Below are 9,152 nucleotides of genomic sequence, written 5' to 3'. Positions count from 1 at the left end.
CATCTTGTAGATGGTACACACTGCAGCCACGGTGCGCCGGTGGTGGAGGGAGTGAATGTTGAAGGTGGTGGATGGGGTGCCCATTAAGCGGGCTGCTTTGTCCTGGATGGTGTCGAGCTTCTCGAGTGTTGGAACAACACTCATCCAGGCAAGTGGAGAGTATTCCATCAGACTCCTGACTTGTGCCTTGTAGATGGTGGAAAGGCTTTGGGGAGTCAGGAGATGAGACACTCACCGCAGAATACCCAGCCTCTGACCTGCTCTTGTTGCCACAGTATTTATGTGGCTGGTCCAGTTAAGTTTCTGGTCAATGGTGACCCCCAGGATGTTGATGGTGGGGGATTCGGCGATGATAATGCCGTTGATAGCCGGGCCTGCTTAAGTTGCATGTTCCTGTCGCTGATTGCTGACAGGCGACTGTTGGCTCCGCCCCATGGGTTTTCCTCAAACTTCAAACCACGTAACCGGTTCTCCTGAATTCCAAGGTGTGTACGGAAATCAACCATCAAAAGCCCTGTCATTATCCACAGGGGTTCCAGCAATTTTCTGATCACAAATCGCTTTCAATCCTTGTCCTTGTCCAGAAAATTGCAGACGTGGAAATTTGGGAGTTTAATGATTTTGAAATGAGAACATTTGGTGCAGTTCCGGTCAGAGAAATGTTTGTAAAAGGAACTTTTCGCAGAGAGAGAGTAACTGAGCATTTCAGCTTGTTGCTGAACACTTCTCTCTGGGCACTGAGCTGAGTTGCAGTTTCTATAGTTCAGCATTGATCACATTCATTTCACATGCGCAAGGTTCTTGGTTCGAGCCTGGGTGGAAACATTATTTTTGAAACAAAAACCTGTGTGCGATAAAATTTGAACAAAAGTAGTCCGGGGTACATTCGCGCATGCTGCAAGCTACCTCGGACCCGGGCCAAAGCTCCCCGTGCACCGAGCACAGGCTCAGGAAAACCCCGGGAGAAAGGATATCCCGGTCACTGGGCCTTCCAGCAACACTGAACAAGCGCCCGGTCTGAAACTTTCCAGAGTAATAACTTGCAACTAGAACAACAAATAGTCAGGATGGCTAAGTGGTCTAAGGCGCTGTGTTCAGGTTACAGCTTCCACTGGAGACGTGGGTTCGAATCCCACTCCTGATGTTACAAATGGTAATATCAAAGTTACTTTCCAAACTGGGAAATGATCCCGGGTGGCTTTAGTGAAAGGAATGGTTTTGTGAAGCATTGAAATTACCCTCGAAATATCTCACACTGCTAATTTAAACTCACGGTTATAATTTATTTCAGTGCAAAAGAAGGCAGGCTCGAAGGGCCAAATGGCCTGCTCCTGGTTCTTGTGTTCTTATGCAGAGCACAGAACAAATGATTAAATTATCAACTCTCCCTCAGTTCGCATTTCTTTCATTGTGCAAAAGAAGATTATGGGTTCATTAATGATGTTTTTCCGTGAAAGCAACATAAAATTTAAGGAAAAGTAATCACCCAACGTGGGGCTCGAACCCACGACCCTGAGAATAAAAATCTCATGCTCAACCAACTGAGCTAGCCAGGCTTCTCAGAAGTTTCCCTGTCAATCCCCGTCAGAATATTGTACGTTTCAATGAGATCACCTCTCATTCTTCCAAACCCCAGAGAGTATCGGCATATTCTACACAATCTCTCACCATCGGACAGTCCTCTCATCCCAGAAATCAATCTGGTGAACCTCTGTTGTACCACCTCCAAGGCAAGTGTATCCTTCCTCAGATAAGGAGACCAAAACTGTGCGCAGTACTCCAGCTGTGGTCTCACCGGGGCCCTGTACAATTGTAGCAAGACTTCCTTACTCGGAGTGCAGCAGCAGCTCAGAGTGCAAAGGTAAGAGTTTGGTAAGTGGGACAGTTTGGACAAGTGGGAGCAGGAGGTGTTGCTTTGTCTTGTTTTCCCCACCAGTGCTGACTCCCCAACCTGGGAGGAAAAGAAAACAAAGTGTGATGTCACAGCAAGAGTGTAAGTGATTGGCTGGTTGATTGGTGAGTAGTTTTTCTTTTTTCATTGTCTTGTCAGTAAGAAACCTTGGGCATTGTTGCCAAATTAGGTTATTTTAAGGGTTACTTCATGGCAGGAGAGCCCAGACCCACGCCATGCTCCTCCTGTGCCATGTGGGAAATCAGGGATGCTTCCAGTGTCCCTGATGACTATGCGTGCAGCAGGTGTATCCAGCTGCAGCTCCTGTTAAACTGAATGACGGCACTGGAGCTGCACATGGATTCACTCTGGAGCATGCGCGATGCTGAGGATGTCATGGATAGCACGTTCAGTGAGTTGGTCACACCGCAGGTGAAGGTTACAAAGGCAGGTAGGGGATGGGTGACCAACAGGCAGAACAGGAGTAGGAAGGTAGTGCAGGAGTCCCCTGTGGTCATCTCCCTCCAAACCAGATATACCGCTTTAGATATTGTTGGGGGAGATGGTTCATCAGGGGAAGATAGCAGCAGCCAAGTTCATGGCACTGTGATTGGCTCTGCTGCACAGAAGGGCAGGAAAAAGATTGGGAGAGCTATAGTGGTGGGGGATTCTATTGTAAGGGGGATAGATAGGCATTTCTGCGGTCGCAACCGAGACTCCAGGATGGTATGTTGCCTTCCTGGTTCAAGGGTCAAGGATGTCTCAGAGCGGCTGCAGGGCATTCTGGATGGGGAGGGTGAACAGACAGTTGTCATGGTGCAGAAAGGTACCCACGTTATAGGCAAAAAACGGGATGAGGTCCTACAAGCTCAGTTTAGGGATATCGGAGTTAAATTAAAAAGTAGGACTTCAAAGATAGTAATCTCTGGATTGCTGCCAGTGCCACGTGCAATCAGAGTAGAACTAGAAGGATAGCTAAGATGAATACGTGGCTTGAGGAGTGGTGCAAGAGAGAGGGATTCAAATTCCTGGGACATTGGAACCAGTTCTGGTGGAGGTGGGACCAATACAATCCGGACAGTCTGCACCTGGTCAGGACCGGAATCAATGTTCAAGGGGGAGTGATTGCTGTTGGGGAGGGGTTAAACTAATATGGCAGGGGGATGCAACCTATGCAGGGAGACAGAGGGAAGTAGAATGGGGGTAGAAGCAAAAGATAGAAAGAAGAATAGTAAAAGTGGAGGGCAGAGAAACCCAAGGCAAAAATCAAAAAAGGCCACATTACAGCAAAAGTCTAAAGGGAACAAGTGTGATAAAAAGACAAGCCTGAAGGCTGTGTGCCTCAACGCAAGGAGTATTCGGAATAAGGTGGATGAATTAACTGCGCAGGCAGCTATTAATGAATATGATATAATTGGGATTACGGAGACATGGCTCCAGGGTGACTGTTAGCGTTAGTGTTTTCTGGGAAGAATCACTCAACACTCAGAGTCGGTTCCAACGCCGTCGCGGCCTTTATTACGCTTAGCGGGCAGGAAAATCTCAGGACTGTATCCAGGTTTCTCTCCACAGAACAAAGGGTTACATGCACCTTTATATGTTTCACAACAGTTACAAACAGTTTACTACAGCTACACAGCCCATCACGGCTGGACACAAGCCAATCACAATGATTATAGATTACATATAGGTTCTTTTAACCCAATAGAATTCCCCTAGTGTCTCGGGAACCATATGTTCGATTATTGTCAGCTTGGGCTGATTGATGACTTTACTACAGGAGATAGGTTCTCTCCCTAGTTCTTTCATCTGGGAGAAATAATTGGTTTATAACCTTGTTTACAGGAGATTGTTTCCCTCTTATCTTTCTTCCTGGGGAATCTCTTTCTTCCTGCATCCAAGGCATTCCTATGGTGGGCCTCACAGGGTTATTGCTCGGTCATTGAACATTCAACAGTTCACAGCTTGACTACCTGATTTCCCATCATGCCTGGGCAGCCATTTTATGTGTGGCCTCTTTAAACTTATATGCGTTTAGATATATCTAGCAGGTGCCTAATGCCTAGTGTTCTGGTATATTCTAAAGGTGCCTACCTCCTACAACAGTGACCAAGGCTGGGAACTCAACATCCAGGGGTTTTCAACATTCAGGAAGGATAGACAGAAAGGAAAAGGAGGTGGGGTAGCGTTGCTGGTTAAAGAGGAGATTAACGCAATAGTAAGGAAGGACATTAGCTTGGATGATGTGGCATCTTTATGGGTAGAGCTGTGGAATACCAAAGGGCAGAAAACGTTAGTGGGAGTTGTGTACAGACCACCAAACAGTAGTAGTGAGGTTGGGTATGGCATCAAACAAGAAATAAGGGATGTGTACAATAAAGGTACAGCAGTTATCATGGGTGACTTAATTCTGCATATAGATTGGGCTAACCAAGCTGGAGCAATGCAGTGGAGGAGGATTTCCTGGAGTGTATTTGGGATGGCTTTCTCGACCAATATGTCGAGGAACCAACTAGAGAGCTGGCCATCCTTATCTGGGTGTTGTGTAATGAGAGAGGACTAATTAGCAACCTTGTTGTGCGAGGCCCTCTGGGGAAGAGTGACCGTAATATGGTAGAATTCTTTATTAAGATGGAGAGTGACAGTGTTATTTGAGAGACTAGGATTCTGAACTTAAGGAAAGGTAACTTCGATGGTATGAGACGTGAATTGGCTAGGATAGACTGGCAAATGAGACTTAAAGGGTTGACGGTGGTTAGGCAATGGCAGACATTTATAGATTTCATGGATGAACTTGAACAATTGTCCATCCCTGCCTCGAGTAAAAATAAAAAAGCGAAGGTGACTCAACCGTGGCTAACAAGGGAAATTAGGGACAATATTAAAACCAAGGAAGAGGCATATAAATTGGCCAGGAAAAGCAGCAAACCTGAGGACTGGGAGAAATTTAGAGTTCAGCAGAGGAGGACAAAGGGTCTAATTAGGAGGGGAAAATAAAGTATGAGGGGAAGCTTGCAGGGAACATAAAAACTGACTGCAAAAGCTTCTATAGATATGTGAAGAGAAAAAGATTAGTAAAGACCAACGTCGGTCCTTAGCAGTCAGAATCAGGTGAATTTATACTGGGGAACAAAGAAATGGCAGACCAGTTGAACAAATACTTTGGATATGTCTTCACTAAGGAAGATACAAATAACCTTCCGGAAATACTAAAGGTTCGAGGGTCTGGCGAAAAGGAGGAAATGAAGGAAATCCTTATAAGTCAGGAAATTGTGTTCGGGAAATTGATGGGACAGAAGGCGAATAAATCCCCAGGGCCTGATAGGCTGCATCCCAGAGTACTTAAGGAAATGGCCCTAGAAATAGTGGATGCATTGGTGATCATTTTTCAACATTCTATTAACTCTGGATCAGTTCCTATGGACTGGAGGGTAGCTAATGTAACACCACTTTTTAAAAAACGAGGGAGAGAGAAAACAGGGAATTATAGACCGGTTACGTCGGTGGTGGGAAAAATGTTGGAATCAATTATTAAAGATGAAATAGCAACGCGTTTGGAAAGCAGTGACAAGATCGGTTCAAGTCAGCATTGATTTATGAAAGGGAAATCTTGATTGACAAATCTTCTAGAATTTTTTGAGGATGTAACTAGTTGAGTGGACAAGGGAGAACCAGTGAATGTGGTGTATCTGGACTTTCAAAAGTCTTTTGACAAGGTCCCACACAAGAGATTAGTGTGCAAAATTAAAGCACGTGGTATTGGGGGTAATATATTGACGTGGCTAGAGAACTGGTTGGCAGACAGGAAGCAGAGAGTCGGAATAAACGGGTTCTTTTCAGAATGGCTGAATGACCAGTGGGGTGCCGCAGGGTTCTGTGCTGGGACCCCATCTATTGACAATATACATCAATGATTTAGATGATATACATCAATGAAGGAATTGAATGTAATATCTCCAAGTTTGCAGATGACACTAAGCTGGATGGCAGTGTGAGTTGTGAGGAGGATGCTAAGAGGCTGCAGGGTGATTTGGAGAGGTTAGGTGAGTGTGCAAATGCATGGCAGATGCAGTATAATGTGGATAAATGTGAGGTTATCCACTTTGGTCGCGAAAACAGGAAGACAGAATATTAGCTGAATGGTGACAGATTAAGAAAAGGGGAGGTGCAATGAGACCTGGGTGTCATGGTACATCAATGATTGAAGTTTGGCATGCAGATACATCAGGCGATGAAGAAGGCAAATGGCATGTTGGCCTTCATAGCTAGAGGATTTGAGTATAGGAGCAGGGAAGTCTTACTGCACTTGTACAGAGCGTTGGTGAGGCCACACCTGGAATATTGTGTTCAGTTTTGGTCTCCTAATCTGTGGAAGGACGTTCTTCCTATTGAGTGAGTACAGTGAAGATTCACCAGACTGATTCCTGGGATGGCAGGACTGACATATGAGGAGAGACTGGATCAACTGGGCTTGTATCCACTGGAGTTTAGAAGAATGAGAGGGGATCTCATAGAAACATATAAAATTCTGACGGGATTGGACAGGTTAGAGGAGGAAGAATGTTCCCATTGCTGGGGAGTTCGAGAACCAGGGGACACAGTCTAAGAATAAGGGGTAAGCCATTTAGGATCGAGATGAGGAGAAACATCTTCACTCAGAGAGTCATTAACCTATGGAATTCTCTACCGCAGAAAGTTGTTGAGGCCAGTTCATTAGATATATTCAAAAGGGAGTTAGATATAGCCCTTATGGCCAAATGGATCAATGGATATGGAGAGAAAGCAGGAAAGGGGTACTGAGGTTGAATGATCAGCCATAATCTTATTGAATGGCGATGCAGGCTTGAAGGGATGAATGGCCTGTTTCTGCACCTAAGTTCTATGTTTCTATATTTCTAATCAATTATTAAAGATGTAACAACAGCGCATTTGGAAAGCAGTGACAGGATCGGTCCAAGTCAGCATGGATTTATGAAAGGGAATCATGCTTGACAAATCTTCTAGAATTTTTTGAGGATGTACCCAGTAGAGTGGACAAGGGAGAACCAGTGGATGTGGTGTAAGGTAGATAAATGTGAGGTTATCCACTTTGGTGGTCTAAAATCAATGGCCTGGTCAGGTGGACAGAAAAGTGACAACTGGAATTGAGTCAGGAGAAGTGTAAGGTAATCAACTGGGGAGGGCCATCAAGGCACTGCAATACACAATAAGTGGTAGAGGATCATAGGGACCTTGTCCACAGAATGTATGGCCACAGATCCCTGAAGGTAGAAGGACCAGTAGATAAGATAGCTTTGAAGACATACGGGTTATTTTCCTTTATTAGCCGAGGCCGAGAACATAAGAGCAAGGAGATTATGCTTGAAATGTTTAAAACAGTAGTTAGGCCAAAGCTGGAGTACTGAGCACTGTTCTGGTCACCAAATCACAGGAAATGTTAATTGAACTGCAGAGGGTGCAAGGGAGATTCACGAGGATGTTGCCAGGACTGGACAATTTTAGCCATGAGACAAGATTGGATAGCCTGCGGTTATTTACTGTGGAACAGAGAATGTGGAGGGGAGATTTGATTGCGGTGCATGAAATGATGTGGAGCCTAGATAGAGTGGGGTAGGAAAGAGCAAAATCTCTCAGCAGAGATGGAAATAACCAAGCGGGATAGAATTAAATAAAGATTTGAAGGATTAGAGGGGATTAGTGAAGAACATTTCTGAACCCAAACACTAGTGTGTGTTTGGAGGTCACTGCTTGAATGGTAGTAAATGCAGAAAGCCGCATTGTATTTACAAAGTGTTTGGTTATACACGTGAAGTGCTGTCACCTACACGGCTACGGACCAAGAGCTCGAAAGTGGGATTAGGCTGGAGAGCTCCTTTTCAGCTCAAACAGACACGGTGAGCCCAATGGCGGCTCTCTGTGCTGTAACTTTCTATGATTCTACCATTCCCAGTATTTCCTGATCAGTTTTTTAAGAAAAGGCATTTGTGTCATTCTTTTCGGAATGTGAGACTTTTGTCTCCGGGTCTTCTGGGCTTTATCAGATTGGGAATTGTGCTCATGTTATCAAAAGTCTTGCTATGAAAGTTTTTGACATCATCTGTTTGTTCAGTAACTGTAACTAAACCCAGTCAGCAGGGGCAATGTTATAACTGGATGGATTCTCTCGCCTATAAATAAGGGGAATCTTCTCATTGTCTCAATCGGTGAATTGCTCCCAGCGTTAATACCAACCATCGATTCATCGATTCTAATCGCAAGGGAAAATGTCTCTTGGTTTTCTCATCAAGCTCCGGATTCTATGGGCAATTTTTGATGTCTAAAAGATTTACTATCCTCTGCTGGCTGCTGTCGGTGTCCCTGGTAAGTTCTTCCTTTCAGTCGGTATTTCAATAACCCGAGATTAACAGTAAGTGGCTTCTTCGTCCCTGTGTCCAGCTTTTTATTCAATTACTTTCCTTGCAGTATAGCAACGAATAAACTTCAAAAAGACATCGATGTCTGAAAATACTTTGGGGCATCCTGTGGTCATGAAAGGTGCTGCACTCCGGCAATTCATTCATTCATTCATTCATTCATTCATTCTTTCTCTCTGTTTACCTGTCTTTCTCTGTGACTTCCTTCCTTTCTCCTGCCTCTCCGTTGTTTTGTGAATCGCTCCTGTGTGTGTTTGATTATGGTCCATGCTGCACTGATGTGAACTCCCATTCATTGCTAGCAGTTCAATGATTGCTGTGTCTTTCATTTGCCATTATTAGTTCCATTTCAGCAGTGTTATTTAGATCTGACCGTTATGTCAGGCGATGGGACCAGCCATATTACTTATTCTCTCACTTTAAAGGGGACACTTTGCTCTAAATTGTGAGTCTGAGTTTCGGCTGAGAAATTGTTTCATGACCTCACAAAAATTAGGAATTTCTGCATTATACAGTTGATTATTTCGTTGTACAAATCAGTCAGAACAGTTAACTGACAGAAGCATTGATAATACAATCTGATTCAGCTGCCGCACTTTCCATCATTTCCCGTTTTAAGTTATGTCACTGTTTCTGAATAGTTAAATTACAGTTCTAATTTTGATCCCAGTTTATTATTATGCAGCACATTTAATGGCTTGATTACTGAGACTGAATCTGCATTATCAATTGAATCCCGTGCCTGCCTGATACAGTTCATCATATCACTGATTGAATGTATAGTCATTGCAGCATAGTGTTTTGTTAGTGACACCATTCGTTGTTGGATTGTGATTTATTCATTATAT

The 9,152-nt window shown here is 44.2% G+C and overlaps 1 non-coding gene across 1 annotated transcript; it reads right to left on the bottom strand.

Moving 5' to 3' along the window:
* Positions 1-1,483: 1,483 nt before the first annotated feature.
* Positions 1,484-1,556, bottom strand: trnak-uuu (transfer RNA lysine (anticodon UUU)). Its single transcript has one exon. It is a non-coding gene; the product is annotated as a tRNA-Lys (tRNA).
* Between the last annotated feature and the right edge of the window lie 7,596 nt (positions 1,557-9,152).

This window comes from Pristiophorus japonicus, unplaced genomic scaffold, assembly GCF_044704955.1.
Source record: "Pristiophorus japonicus isolate sPriJap1 unplaced genomic scaffold, sPriJap1.hap1 HAP1_SCAFFOLD_1531, whole genome shotgun sequence".
Lineage (NCBI taxonomy): Eukaryota > Metazoa > Chordata > Chondrichthyes > Pristiophoridae > Pristiophorus > Pristiophorus japonicus.
The sequence above is the reverse complement of the archived record's forward strand: the minus strand, read 5'-3'. Positions and strand labels throughout refer to the sequence as shown.